Source organism: Mustelus asterias, chromosome 7, assembly GCF_964213995.1.
Source record: "Mustelus asterias chromosome 7, sMusAst1.hap1.1, whole genome shotgun sequence".
Taxonomy (NCBI): Eukaryota; Metazoa; Chordata; class Chondrichthyes; order Carcharhiniformes; family Triakidae; genus Mustelus; species Mustelus asterias.
The window spans coordinates 137,390,199-137,405,265 of record NC_135807.1 but is presented as its reverse complement, the minus strand read 5'-3'; positions in this window follow the sequence as shown (position 1 = coordinate 137,405,265).

Sequence of the window (15,067 nt, the reverse complement as noted above, 5' to 3'; positions counted from 1 at the left end):
GCAGTTCTTTGAGCTCAACTTTTCCAAAATATAAAAAGGTTTCATGTTTTCCAATGCACCTCCCCCCACTTTAAGGTTAAATAAAATTTAAAAACTTTCCCTATTTACCTAAGAACCTTTTGCAAGCGGTAAAAGCCTTTTACTCCTCTTTCAAATTTAACAGCTGAGAAAGGTGTGTCTTTCTCCTATTGCAACTCTGTATCTCCTAATGCAAATTCCCAAACCTAGCCAATTTATTTATAAACCATGTGCCAAAATGTTTCATTACAAATACATGCATCTTGCACCTTTACTCATTTTCCAGAGCAACACCATATTCCCTAAAAATATTTAAAAAGTAACATCCATTCTCACACTATGTCGCTACATAGTTCAGTCTGAGTGGTTGAGGAATCATGGTGTCTATGGCCCTGCTCACATACGTATAGATCTTCTATGAAGGACATGCTCTGAAAAGGATCTCTGGGAACCATAAGTTGCCATTCAAAAAGCTTGCGAAAGATCTATGGGCGGCTCCAAGTGCAAACAACAGTGACACCGTTTCTTCGCCACTGACTGCAAATTCCAATACAGTAAGAAATCTCACAACACCAGGTTAAAGTCCAACAGGTTTATTTGGTAGCAAAAGCCACACAAGCTTTCGGAGCTCTGCTCCTTTGTAGACTTACCTGACGAAGGAGCAGCGCTCTGAAGGCTAATGGCTTTTGCTACCAAATAAACCTGTTGGACTTTAACCCGGTGTTGTTAGACTACTTACTGTGTTTACCCCAGTCCAACGCCGGCAACTCCACATCATGCAAATTCCAAGCCAGTGTAATTATGATTTTATAAAAAGCTCAGTCAATCTACAGTCCCAAAGGCTGTGTGCTATTCAAAATAATTCTTATTTTCAAGTAGCGCATGACTCGGGCCAGGAGACTACAGAGCCCCGAGGCTGAAACTGCACTCAGTGCTATTGGCACATGGATGTGTTGATGTGTCCCAAGGAAAATTCTTTTGTCTGTTACATCAATAAAGGCCCGAAACCCAGACTGTAAGCGAATGTAACACTGTAACATCACATCCCAATGGTAACATGATTCCCTTTATATTCCATTACTGGAAACATACTACGTGGAGAATCCATTTGACTGTGACATCTTTTAGAAAAGAGGCAGGTTCTGGGCAGATATTCAGATGGTCTTTAATGCAAAGATGTCACCTTGTTATTTAGTCTGTCTCTGGTTTGAGATAAGTGTGGCTCCTGTTAAGCTAGGAGGTGCATATGTCCATGCCAAACAGAATTAATAATTGCTGGGAGTACACAGTTCCCAGGGATGTTTTCCCTTATGCTTTATTTCAGTCACATCATTTTTGTTTCTGATTCCTGTATTTATAAATGCACTGAGGGATGTCTGTATCAGGTGACAGCCTCTCACCAGATATTGCTTTCCTTCACCTCAAGGTTATTTTCTGCAAGGGTAAGCTAGCAGATGTGATCCAATGCAGCGGTTTCAGCTGGTGCTGAGACATTGCCATTAAAGGCTTGCGTCTCTCTCTCTCTGGCTGGTTGTAAATAAAATCCTTTTCCAGTCCTTATCTGTTTGCTTGGCAGGTTTGTCAGGATGGAGCATGTGAACAGGGCTGACAGTGCGGCTCCTCTTAAAGAAAGAGCACCAGGGAGCAAAGCAGCTTTTTGATGACAAGCCATTGTGGAAATGGTGTTCGGGACGATACGCAATTCAGCTTCACTATTCACTGGGCAAGATATGACTTGCATTTCATCTCCTGTATATATCCTGAACCTGAAAACCTAAACCATTCTGATATGATCTCGTGCTACACGACTACAACAACAATGGCATCATTAATGTTTATTCATTTGTGGGACATGGGCATCGCTGGCTGGGCCAGCATTTATTGCCAATCCCTCGTTGCCCTTGAACTGAATGGCTTGCTAGACCATTTCAGAGGGTGGTTGAGAGTCAACCACATTGCTGTGGCTCTGGAGTCACATGTAGGCCAGACCGGGTAAGGATGACAGATTTCCTTCCAACCAGGTGTGTTTTTCTGACAATTGACAATGAACAAACAAAGAACAAAGAACAATACAGCACAGAAACAGGCCCTTCGGCCCTCCAAGCCCGCGCCGCTCCCCGGTCCAGGATTGAATCCTGAATCCAGGATCCCCGCCCAATTTTCCAGCCTATCTACATACCAATATCCTATCCACCGAGCTGTCCCTCACAGCTACGATGCTTTGTTCATTACAACCTATTAACTCACCCCCACCCCCCCATTCCAGACCATGTGATCTCCAGGGAGAGGCGAAAACCCAGAGTGAAAAACCCCAGGGCCAATATGGGGAAAAAAAATCTGGGAAATTCCTCTCCAACCCCCTGAGGCGATCGAAACGAGTCCAGGAGATCACAATGGCCCTGATCGGAAAATGCTTCCCAACCCTAGTCATTTCCACTTCCACGAACACCATATGAATTCCCTGCCCCCGAGACAGGTTCCCAACTATCCGCAGTCTCGCTCTGTACTGGCACCAGCAAGATGATCATAGAATGAAGCCTTGAAACGAGAAACAAGGAACAATTAGCCCGCGCCGCTCCCTGGTCCAAACTAGACCACTCTTTTGTATCCCTCCATTCCCACTCCGTTCATATAGCTATGATTGGTTCCATAGTCATCAGTAGATTCTTAATTCCAGATTTTAAAAATTGAATTCAAATTCCACCATCTGCCATGGCGGGATTCGAACCCAGATCCCCGGAACATTCGTTGAGTTTCTGGATAAATAGTCTACCGATAATACCATTAGACTATCACCTCCCCTAATTTAATAGTTTAGTATCCCAGTGCATTATTCAACCACATAGGGAGATGTTAGGACGGATCACTGAAATCTGGGTCAAAGAGGTAGTTTTCATTAATTCATTTGTTGGACATGGGCATCGCCGGCCGGCCAGCATTTATTGCTCATCTCTAGTTGCCCGAGGGCAGTTGAGAGTCAACCACATTGCTATGGCTATGGAGTCGCATTTAGGCCAGACCGGGTAAGGACGACAGATTTCCTTTCCTAAAGGACATTAGTGAACCAGATGGGTTTTAAGGAGTGTCTTGAAGCAGGGCAGGGAGATACAAGGCAGAGTGGTTTAGGTCGGGAATTTCAGAGTTTGAGGTCTCGGCAATTATTGGCACAGTCACCAATGGTGGGGCATTTAAAATTGGGGATGTTTGGGGCCAGATTTGGAACAGCGTTTGCAAGCTACTTGTGTAATTTAGAAAATGTCAGTTTCTACCTCTGCATCTCATAATTTGCAATCTCTTACTAGCTTTCAATTGTATTCAACCAGTTTATAAATGGATAACTAGTGCTGTTGATAGCAGATAGGATGCCCAGATTTGTGTTGCTAGATGTGTTTGAAGTCTATCCCATTTAGCACGGTGTAAATGCCACACATGGAGGGTAACCTTAATATGAAGATTGGGCTTTGTATCCACAGGGATTGTGCGGCGGTCACTCTTACTGATACTGTAATGGACAGATGCATCTGTGACAGGTGGGTTGGTGAAGACAAGATCAAGTATGTTTTTCCCTCTTGTTGATTCCTTCACCACCTGCTTCAGACCCAGTCCAGCAGCGATATTCTTCAGGACTTGGCCAGCTTGGTCAATGGTGGTGCTATCAAGTCACTTTTGGTGATGGACATTGAAATGCCCACCTAGAGTACATTCTATGCCCTTGCCACTCCTCTGTGCTTCCTTTTAGTGGTGTTCAACATGGAGGAGTACTGAATCATCAGCTGTGGGGGTATGGGGAAGAGGGGATGGAGGGGTGGGGGACCTGTGTATTCAGGTTCATATTCCATCACAGCAGCTAGTGGAACTTAAATTCAGTTAATAAATCTGCAATTAACAAGCTCGTCTCAGTAACAGTGGCCTTGCCGATTGTCAGAAAACGCCATCTGGTTCACTAATGTCCTTTAGGGAAGGAAATCTGCTGTCCTTACCGGGTCTAGCATACATGTGACTCCAGAGCCACAGCAATGTGTTTGATTTTTAAATGCCCTCTGAAATAACCTAGCGAGTCCTCGGTTGTATCAAACTGCTACAAAGCCCACATAAGGAATGAAACAGGATGGGTCACCCGGCATCAACCTAGGCACTGGAAATGGCAATGGCAAATCCAGCCCTGTCAAACTTTGTGCCAAAACTGGGAGAGCTGCCCCTAGACTAGTCAAGCACCAGCCTGACATAGTCACACACATGGAATCATACCTTACAGGCAATGTCCCTGATCCCACCATGCCACTGACAGGACAGACCCACCAGAGGTGGTGGGCAGCACAGTGCTATGCAATCGAGAGGGAGTTGCCCCAGGAGTTCTCAACATTGAATTTGGACCTGGGTTTGATTCCCAGCTTGGGCCACTGTCTGCACGTTCTCCCCATGTCCCTGCGTGGCTTTCCTCCGGGTGCTCTGGTTTCCTCCCACACTCCAAAGATGTGCAGGTTAGGTGCATTGGCCATGTCCAATTGCCCCTTGGTGTCCCGGGATGTGGAGGTTAGAGTGGTTAGCAAGGTAAATATGTGGGCCATGATCACTTTGCTGTTATTGCTGTGTACAGATTGGCTGTTTTCATCATTTCCTACATTACACTCCAAAGATGTGCGAGTTAGGTGGATTGACCATGATAAATTGCCTCTTAGTGTCAGGGGGATTAGTGGGGTAAATATGTGGGGTTACGTGGATAGGACCTGGGTGGGATTGTTGTCGGTGCAGGCTCGATGGACCAAATGGCCTCTTTCTGCACTGTACATTCTATGATACAGCAGTGACCACATTTCAGAAAGTACTTCATTGGCTTGGAAGTGCTTTGGAGCATCCTGAGGTCATGAAAGGTGCTATAGAAATGTAAGACTTTATTTTTGTTTATTAGTGGAAAGGTGCAGTGTCTACAGTTACACCATTTATCTTGCTGCTTTGATGTTAAGTTCTGAGTGCTGGACCCATTGCTGTGGCCATGTATCACTTGTGCCTTTTGTAACATCGCCATCTGTTGTTGAATAAATGCTTCTCATCCAGGGACAGAACTCATCAACAACAACAACTTGCTTTGTTGTGATGCTTTTAACGTAGCAAAAGTCCCAAGAGCTTCAGGATCATTCCAAAACAAAATCTGACTTAAGGAGAAAAAAGTTTGGTCAACGAGGTAAGTTTTAAGGAAGGTCTTATGAAAGAGAGAGGAAGAGTGTCTGAAAGGTTCGTGGGAGGAGGGATTCCAGAGCTTAAGGCACGAGCAGTTGAAGGCATGGCCACCAATGATGGAAGAAAATCAGGGTCATTCCAGAGGCCAAAATTGGAGCAGGGAATGGGGGGCAATGACCTCGGAGGATTTTAAGGTTGGAGAAGGTTATGGAGATAGGGACTATTACACCAGATGTTGACATTTTCTGTGAAACCTATTACTGTTTTCGTAAACATCAGGGTCAAACACATTTTCCCTCAAATCATATTTTCCTCTTTGAATGCCTGGAAAATTGTTCATTCACAATTGGTTTGATAATCAGAAATTCTGACAGGCACGAGAAAGTTACATTGAAGCTATAGTGCAGAGGTAGGCCATTTGGTCCAACCAATCTAAGTGTGTTTTGCTCCAAACGAGTCTCCTCCAATTCTAATCATCATCTCCCTCAATGGACACACATCCATAGAATCATAGAATTCTTACAGAGCAGAAGAGGCCATTGGGCCCATCAAGTCTGCACCAACTCTCCAACAGAGTATCTTACCCAGGCCCTCTCCCCTGCCCAATCCCCGTAACCCCACTCATTTACCATGGCTAATTCATCTAACCTACACATTTTGGGACACTAAGGGGCAATTTAGCATAGCCAATTGACCTAACCTGCACATCTTTGGACACCAAGGGGCAATTTAGCACAGCCAATCTACCTAACCCGCACATCTTTGAAGTGTGGGAGGAAACCTGAGCACCCGGAGGAAACCCATGCAGACATGGGGAGAACATGCAGACTCCACACAGACAGTCACCCGAGGCCGGAATTGAACCTGGGACCCTGGCGCTGTGAAGCAGCAGTGCCACCGTGCTGCCCAGTGATCTTATGGAACAGGAGATTTAATCTTGTTGCAAGGGTGTATGATCTTGTTTTCACTGGATTTCCAGAGTGGTGGGACATGCAATACTCTCGCACCGATGAATTTAATTCATGGAGAGCGATCAATCCATGAAATAAAGTTTCCATTGGAACAAAAGCTTCCATAGAAAGAATACGTGACTTTCCCTCATCTCGGGTACAATTATAACTTGTGCCAGGTTGATGCCAGGAATGAGGGAGTTCAGTGATCTTGAGAGAGTGGGGAAGTTGGGATTGTTCTCTAATAAGCTGAGAGAGCGTAAAGGGGATAATTAATAGAGGTTTAAAACATTAAGGAGTGGCATGGTGACACAGTGGTTAGCGCTGCTCCCTCACAGTGCCATGGACCTGGGTTCAATTCCCGGTTTGGGTCACTGTCCGTGCGGAGTCTACACATTCTCCCCGTGTCTGCATGGGTTTCCTTCGGGTGCTCTGGTTTCCTCCCACAGTCTAAAGATGTGTAGGTTAGGTGAATTGGCCATGCTAAATTGCTGGGTAAATCCATGGGGTTATGGTGATAGGGCCTGGGTGGGACTGTTGTCAGTGCAGGCTTGATGGGCCGAATGGCCTCCTTCTGCAGTATAGTGATTCTATGAGTGTTAATTTGTAAAGGCAAGTAGGGAGACTCAGTTTCCTTTGGCAAGCAAGTCGCTAACCAGAGGTCATAGATTTAAAATAATTGGTGAAGGAACTAGAGGGGAAATGGGGAGAAATGTTCTCATACTGAGGGTTGTTAAAAACTGACTACCCAACTGGAAACTATAGTATATACATGTCTAATTGCCTTTGAAAAACCCTATGGCATCTGTTTCTGTTCCACTCATCCCATTCCATCCCCCCTCCACTCTTTTTACTTCCCTTTCTGCATCTGATTCCACCCAATTTCCTTCTCCATATTTCCCCATGTCTTTCCCAATCCTTAAAAATCATTTAATTAAGGAAATAATCTTTTGATTCCATCTTTGACTGAGATCCCAGATGCCGTATTGCCCTCACCATGCTGTTGTATCAGCTCTTACTCCCAGCAAGATATAAGGCAAATTAACTGGAGCTGAAGTCAATTAAGTCCAACTAATGGGGAATGGCACAAGGTGCCTCACTTAAACAAGGTCCCAATATATCAAACACAACTTTGCTACAGATGAGCAAATTTCCGAAGCCTTTACAAACGACCTGCTTGTTTTATGTGATTGTTGCTTGTACAGATAATGTTACCACTCAGGGGTTGATCATTTGTGCCTGTTCTATGTGTTGGTTCCTTTTGGGCCCGATGACCCTGTGCAGGGTGTGAGTTTGTCTGTAAATTCTTGTCCTCTGGGTTGCTGTGAATGTAACACAGCCACCTGCAGTTCTCTGATAGGGAAGACTGCCAGTGACATATTTTTCTTTAAAAACACAGAAAGCCAATCTGTTGATGCAGTCAGGTGTTAGATCCTGACTTGTGCAGTCACGGAGTGGTAGTGGAATGCTTTAACTGAAGACTCACTTCATAAACAGATCACATCATTGGTGCTCCATAACAGTTAAACATCATCCCTTCATGATATTTGTCAAGGTGATGTGAAAGAATGATGTGGAGATGCCGGCGTTGGACTGGGGTGGGCACAGTAAGAAGTCTCTCAACACCAGGTTAAAGTCCAACAGGTTTATTTGGAATTACGAGCTTTTGGAGCGCTGCTCCTTCATCACTCACCTGATGAAGGAGCTGCGCTCTGAAAGCTCATGATTCCAAATAAACCTGTTGGACTTTAATCTGGTGTTGTGAGACTTTTTACTGTGAAAGAATGTTAGCACTAGGCAATCAAAAGCTGATAATGACTCTGATTGTACTTTCGCCAATTTGGACATTTGGATTAGGCAGCAGTTCGATATCAGTGCCTCACAAGCTGATAGTGTCAAACATATTGGCTCATAGTTCTGCTGGAGCAGGGTATCTAATGGCATTTGCTATTAGTTAGACTTGCCCTTGCCTGTTTAGCTGCTGAAAGTGCAAGTTGATGATGTCTCAGCGAACAAAACAGGACATCCAGGTGAACAGGTCAAGCATCCATCTACTTAACAAATTGGATTGAGAGATTGTGAAGATAGCAGCAGATGGACTGAGAAGGCAATGTAAATTAGATTTGATGAATTCAATGTCAAATCAGGTAAAGAAATAGAAATAAAGGGAGGGATATAAATTTTACGTTAAAAGAGGTAAAGGAAACACACAATTAAAAACAAGTAATGAAAAACTTTACACTTTTAAAATCTCCAACAATTAAAACCTGAAGGAATGAGACTCCAAACTTGTAATAGTTAATTTTCGTTGCAAAGGGGTTGACTGTGGTCATTATCACTAACCCTGTAGTAAAAGGGTACTAGATCTAATCGATGAGGCTTCATTTTCTGTGGCGAGTTTAGTTGTTATCAATGTACAAATATAGTAGTTTCACGCAACTCACAGTACATCAGTGAAGAGGCAGACAACAAGATGCTGTTTTTGCAAAGTTAATGGCAGAACACAATTTGGAAAGCAAATATTGAAAATTTGCCAATCACATCTTTGCTGTCTGAGATTGTTGTACTGTTTACACATAAATAATTGCAGGCTCGAGGGCCTATGTTTCTAAAGAGTTGGATTTTCACCACATTACGTTCCCTATGTAACTAATTCCCAGTAGTAATGTGGAGCACAAAGGCTCTTTCACACCTGGTTCTCGCCTTGCTCACTTCTGGTTGGGAGTCGAGTCAAATCCTGCAAGAGAGGATTCAAAATAAAGCCATTGATAACACCTGCAAGCAACGTTATTGGGGCCTGCACACTAACCTCACTGAAATCCAGCTGCAGACAGTGCCCACATTGACTGGGAGTGGCACACATTACATTTCAAAGCTTTGGGAATTTAAAGGGACAAGCACCGATTCATCAGATAATGAATTTTGGTGACTAAAGTCAGAAAACTCTTCACAAGTTACCTTTGCAGAAGAGGTGCCACTGGGGACAGGAATACCAAGAAGAATCTGTCATTACCACTGGCATGAGATGTGTGCCATGCAGACTCCCTTTAGATGTCTGTTTCTTGGTGAGAAAGAGAGACATTTGGATGGCAGCGAATGGGAACCATTCGATGAATATATAAATTATTTTCCTCTCGGCACCTTACAGAGACTCCTGAGGAGATAGAATATCATAGAATAGTATAATACAGGAGGAGGCCATTTGGCCTACTGCATTTGCACTGGCTCTTTCGAAGGACAATAGTTAGTTCCACTCTCCCAACGTCAGCAATGGCAGCCATACAAACAAACATTGGGATAAGCCATGAATCATTGATTCTGGTAGAGGCGGCTGAGGGATTTCACTGGTGCATTCTGGGAGAAGTCAGACTAGCAAAGTCTACTAAAAAGTGGGAAGCGGAAGATCTGGTGTCAAGGAGCGGTAAACCCGAAACACTAAATTAGTGTTTCCCTCCCTCTCTCCTCCTCTGACCAAAAAAAAGGCCACTGTGAAAAGGTAAAAATGAAGGTAAGAGTTTTATAAATTTTCTTAAATAATTTAATTGGTGTTAGAAATGTTGGTCAGTGGGGTTAAGTGCTGCACTTGTGAGATGTGGGAGATCTGTGACGCTTCCAGTGTCTCAGACGACTACGTCTGCAGGAAGTGCACCCAATTGCAGCTCCTTACAGACCGCATGGATAGGTTGGAGCAGCAGTTGGATGCACTTAGGAGCATGAAGATGGCGAAAAACGTCGTAGATAGGAGCTTCAGAGACGTGGTCACACCCAAGGTGCAGGCAGATAGATGGGTGACCGCTAGAAGGGGCAGGCAGTCAGTGCAGGAATCCCCCCTGGTCATCATCCTCTCTAACAAATATACCCTTTTGGATACTGTTGGGGGGGTTGGCCTATCAGGGGACAACAGCAGCAGCCAGAGCAGTGGCACCATGGCTGGCTCTGTTGTTAAGCAGGGAAGGACAAAGAAGACTAGAGCAATAGTTATAGGGGACTCTATAGTTAGGGGTGCAGATAGGTGCTTCTGTGGACGTGAAAGAGACTCCAGGATGGTATGTTGCCTCCCTGGTGCCAGGGTCCAAGATGTCTGAACGGGCAGAAAGCATTCTGAAGGGAGAGGGTGAACAGCTGGAGGTCGTGGTATATATTGGTACTAACGACATAGGCAGGAAGAGTGATGAGGTCCTGCAGCAGCAGTTTAGGGAGTTAGGTAGAAATTTAAAAAGCAGGACCTCTAGGGTTGTAATCTCAGGATTACTCCCTGTGCCAAGTGCCAGTGAGGCTAGGAATAGGAAGATAGTGCAGCTCAACACGTGGCTAAACAGCTGGTGTAGGAGGGAGGGTTTCAGATATCTGGACCATTGGGATCTCTTCCTGGGCAGGTGGGACCTGTACAAGAAGGACGGGTTGCATCTAAACTGGAAGGGCATTAATATTTTGGCCGGGAGGTTTGCTAGTGTCACACGGGAGGATTTAAACTAGTTTGGCAGGGGGATGGGAACCAAATCAAAGGTGAATTAGCTGAAGGGGAACCAGAGAGAAGGGCCAGTAAGACTCAGAGAAAGAGCAGGCAGTGTGTGATTGCTAATCAAAGAGGGTCTGCTGAACTGAGGTGCATTTGTTTCAATGCGAGAAGTGTAACAGTTAAGGCAAATGAACTTAGGAGCTTGGATTAGTGCTTGGAACTATGATGTTGTTGCTATTACAGAGACTTGGTTAAGGAAAGGATAGGATTGGTAGCTTAATGTCCCAGGATACAGATGTTTCAGATGGGATAGAGGGGGATGTAAAAGGGGTGGGGGAGTTGCACCACTGGTTAAGGAGAATATCATAGCTGTACTGCAGGAGACACCTCGGATGGCTCATACAGCGAGGCAATATGGATAGAGCTCAGGAATAGGAAGGGTGCAGTCACAATGTTGGGGGTTTACTATAGGTCCCCCAACTGCCAGCAGGAGATAGAGGAACAGATATGTAGGCAGATTTTGGCAAGGTGTAAAAGTTGTGGTGGGAGATAACTTCCCCTATGTTGACTGGGACTCAGTTAGTGCCAGGGGTGTAGATGGGGCAGGAGGGCTTCTTGAAACAGTGTATAGATAGTCCAAAAAGGGAAGGGGCCATACTGGACCTAGTATTGGGGAATGAGCCCGGCCAGGTGGTCGACGTTTCAGTAGGGGAGCAGTTCGGGAATAGTGACCACAATTCAGTAAGTGTTAAGGTCCTGATGGATAAAGAGTAGTCCTCAAGTTAAGGTGTTAAATTGGGGGAAGGCTAATTACAACAATATTAGGCAGGAACTGAAGAATGTAGATTGGGGACAGATGTTTGAGAGCAAATCAACATCTGGCATGTAGGAGGCTTTCAAGTGCAAGTTGACAGGGATTCAGAACTGGCACATTCCTGTAAGGATGAAGGATAAGTATGGCAAGTTTTGGGAACCTTGGATAACAAGAGGTATTGTGAGCCTAGTCAAAGAGAAAAAGGAAGCATTTGTCAAGGCTAGGAGGCTGGGAACACACAAAACAAGTGTGGAATACAAGGAAAGTAGAAAGAAACTTAAGCAAGGAGTAAGGAGGGCTAAAAGGAATCACGAAAAGTCATTGGCCAGCAGGATTAAGGAAAATTCCAAGGCTTTTTATACATATATAAAGAGCAAGAGGGTAGCCAGGGAGAGGGTTGGCCCACTCAAGGACAGGGGAGGGATTCTATGTGTGGAGCCAGAGGATATGGGCGAGGTATTAAATGAGTACTTTGCGTCAGTATTCAGCAAAGAGAAGGACTTGGTGGATGATGAGTCTGGGAAAGGAATGTAGATAATTTGAATCATGTTGAGATCAAAAAGGAGGTATTGAGGTTCTTGAGAAACATTAAGGTAGACAAGTCCCCAGGGCCTGTTGGGATATACCCCAGACAGGCAAGGGAGGAAATTGCTGGGGCCTTGAGAGAAATCTTTGCATCCTCACTGGCTACAGGGGAGGTCCCAGAGGATTGGAGAATAGCCACTGTTGTTCCTTTGTTTAAGCAAGAATAATCCAGGTAATTACAGGCTGGTGAGCTTTACGTCAGTGGTAGGGAAACTTTTGGAGAGGATTCTTCGAGACAGGATTTACTCCCACTTGGAAATAAGTGGATGTATTAGCGAGAGGCAACATGGATTTGTGAAGGGGAGGTCGTATCTCATTAACTTAATCGAGTTTTTTGAGGCAATGATGAAAATGATTAATGAGGGTAGAGCAGTGGATGTTGTCTACATGGACTTCAGTAAGGCCTTTGACAAGGTCCCTCATGGCAGACCAGTGCAGAAGGTTAAGTCGCATGGGATCAAAGGTGAGCTGGCAAGGTGGATACAGATCTGGCTCATCATAGAAGACAGAGGATAGCAGTGGAAGGGTGTGTTTCTGAATGGAGGGCTGTGACAAGTGGCGTTCCTCAGGGATCAGTGCTGGGCCTTTGCTGTTTGAAATATATATAAATGATTTGGAGGAAAATGTAACTGGTTTGATTAATAAGTTTGTGGATGACAGAAAGGTTGTTGGATTTGCGGATAGTGATGAGGACCATCAGAGGATACAGCAGGATATAGATCGGTTGGAGACTTGGACGGAGAGATGGCAGATGGAGTTTAATCGGGACAAATGTGAGGTAATGCATTTTGGAAGGTCTAATACAGTTGGAAATATACAGTAAATGGCAGAACCCTTAAGAATATTGATAGGCAGAGGGACCTGAGTGTACAGATTCACAGCTCACTGAAAGTGGCAATGCAGGTGGAGAAGGTAGTCAAGAAGGCATACGACATGCTTGCCTTCATCGGCTGGGGCATTGAGTTTAAAAATTGGCAAATTATGTTGCGGCTTTATAGAACCTTAGTTAGTCTGCACTGAGAATATCGTGTTCAATTCTGATCGCCACATTACCAGAAGGATGTGGAGGCTATGGAGAGGTACTGAAAAGATTTACCAGGATGTTGCCTGGTATGGAGGGCATTAGCTATGAGGAAAGGTTGGAGAAACTTGGTTTGTTCTCACTGGAACGACGGAGGTTGAGTGGCGACCTGATAGAAGTCTACAAGATTATGAGGGGCATGGACAGAATGGATAATCAGAAGCTTTTTCCCAGGGTGGAAGAGTCAATTACTAGGGGGGATAGGTTTAAGAGGCAAGTTTTTTTACACAGGTGGTGGGTGCCTGGAACTCGCTGCCGGGGGAGGTAGTGGAAGCAGATACGATAGTGACTTTTAAGGGGCATCTTGACAAATACATGAATAGGATGGGAATGGAGGTTTTAGTTCAGTTGGGCACCATGGTCGGTGCAGGGCCGAAGGGCCTGTCCCTGTGCTGTAATTTTCTTTGTTCTTTGTTCATGAGCCCAGCGATAAGGATGACAGGTGTGTTTGACTTGGGTCCATTTTAGCAATGCAGCATCTAATTTACATGAGGCTTAACCTGGGTGGAAGGGGTGTGGGTTGCAGGGAGAGGAAAATTATCTCCCATGCACCTGAGTATGTAATGCAGGCTTTAGGAAGTTCATTCTGTGTCTCATAACAATTAAAAGGGCACAGGTCAACATTAAAAGCTTTATTACTGGAACAATCAAAGTAAGATGGTATCTCTATTGCCTTTACATTATTTAAATAACGTAGAAAAATAGTTACTTGCTAGCACGAAACTTGAATATTGCTGAAGAGAGATATATTGCCAGAGATTTTTCTCCTGTTGTATAAATTGTTACGACTGTTTGAAATTTGGCATTCTTGTGTTTGTCCAGTTGATTGAAAGCTTTATTGGGTGAGGTATCAAATACAAAAGCAGGGATACAATGATGGAACTGTGTATAAAACACTGGTTAGGCCACAGCTGGAGTATTGTACGCAGTTCTGGTCACCACATTACAGGAAGGACATAATTGCTCTGGAGAGTGCAGAGATTTACAGGAATGTTGCCAGGCTTGAAAATTGCAGCTAAAAAGAGATTGGAGAGACTGGGGTTGTTTTCTGTAGAATAGAGCAGACTAAGGGATTATCTAATTCAGGTGTACAAAATTATGAGGGGGCTAGACAGGGAAGACTTGTTTCCCCTAACTGAAAGGTCAATTACCAGGGGGCACAGATTTAAAGTGATTGGTAGAAGGGTTAGAGGGGACACGAGGAAAAGCCTTTTCGCCCAGAGGGTGGTGGGTGTCTGGATTTCACTGTGCGAATTGGTGGTTGAGGCAGAAACGCTCAACTCATTTAAAAGGTCCCTGAATCTGAAGTGCTGAAACCTACAAAGCCACAGACCAGGTGCTGGGAAGTGGGATCAAAATGAGAGGCTAGTTTCTTTTTCTCTTTTTTTGCTGACGCAGACATGATGGGCTGAATGGCCTCTTTCTGCGACATAGCCTTTCTAGAGTTCGATGTCTCTCTTTTCAACAATATTCACGATTGACAAGTAAACATAATTTAAATGATGCAATTTAACCACACTGAGTTAAATCTGTCTGTGAGGAGCTGTACAAGCCCACTATATCCTGGCCTTGGCCACATGAACAAGGAGATGCATTGTCCTCTTTATCACACCACCACAGTACTCTGAATCAGGTTGTTGGTTCAAAATTCATCCTCATAGGAGAAGTCTGATGTTGGTCACAGAGAGATAAGTAAGAAATAAAGAGAGAGAGCAAGCCATTGGCCCTGTCTTCTCCACTCAAGGCCATAATGCAATCTGTATGTGGTACGGATAAACAGAAACCTTGAAAACTTCAGAAAATAGTTCGCCTTGTTTAATGGGATACGGGATGTATCTCCTACTCCTGGATGCAATGTGTTCCCAGTTTAACCGAGTGCATCTGATTCCAGACTCCCAGGAAGTTCTTTCAATCAAGTGGCACTTTTTGCTCACCTGGGAGATAGCTTTGGCTTTATCTTCATTTTCGAAAAGGTATATTAA